The following is an 870-nucleotide window of genomic DNA, read 5'->3' as shown; positions in this document are numbered from 1 at the left end:
GGTGGGGGGGGAGAGGGGGGAATGTCATTCTGGACAGAAACATACAGGGAAAAGTTGAGAACAAGGAAGTGCGCCTTGTGGGTAGGACACTGTCACACCTGAAATAAGACACTTTACTTGCTGGTAGGTGACAGCAGCAGCTCTGCTCCCTCTGGTCTCCCATTTTTTCCCCAAGTGTTACAGAGCAGAGGAATGTAGTTCTCAATCAACAGTAGGGCCAGTCAGGCTCCACTACACTATTGTCTCCAGATCTGAGTGCAACTGAAAAGAACATAGCTGTAAGTTCTAAGTCAATGAAGGGGGCAGAAGCCAAAAGGGGCAACACAAATCCTAGTGCAGTGGAAGCCTCCTGTCAAGAGGACACCAGCCAGTGGTGTCAGTGTGATGACTCACTGCACAGAAGAGAAACTCAGTGAGGAGAGGAAGAGGCAGTGGCAAATGAAATCCAGCCTCATCACAGGGTCTTTTCCTTAGACTCCTTCAGCTCTATTTCAAGACCCCTTCTCCATGTCCTTAGCCCCTCTCCCTGCGTGCCTCTTATCATGGCCATTGCTTAGCCTGCCCCAATCTGCACAGTACCCAATCCTTCCAAATCTTTTGTCCCCCCAGCACTGGTATGGCCCCCTGCTCTCCTGTCCTTCCAGCCTCTTGGCCCCCATGCCATTCTAGAGACTAATAGCAGCCATCCTGCTATGCTGTATCTCAGCACAAATGTGGTACCTGAAAAAAAAAAAATCAGTGCCACCTGGAATAGGATTTTGCTGCAATCAGTTGCTACTGCCCAAGGAATCAGGGGAAACAAAATTGGCCAGACTGGCTGGACACTTGAATACAATTACACAGCTGAAGCCACACACAAATGAAACTGTT

Source organism: Athene cunicularia (genome assembly GCF_003259725.1).
Source record: "Athene cunicularia isolate RWA chromosome 1 unlocalized genomic scaffold, athCun1 chr1_part2, whole genome shotgun sequence".
Taxonomy (NCBI): Eukaryota; Metazoa; Chordata; class Aves; order Strigiformes; family Strigidae; genus Athene; species Athene cunicularia.
This window is presented reverse-complemented; position numbering follows the sequence as displayed.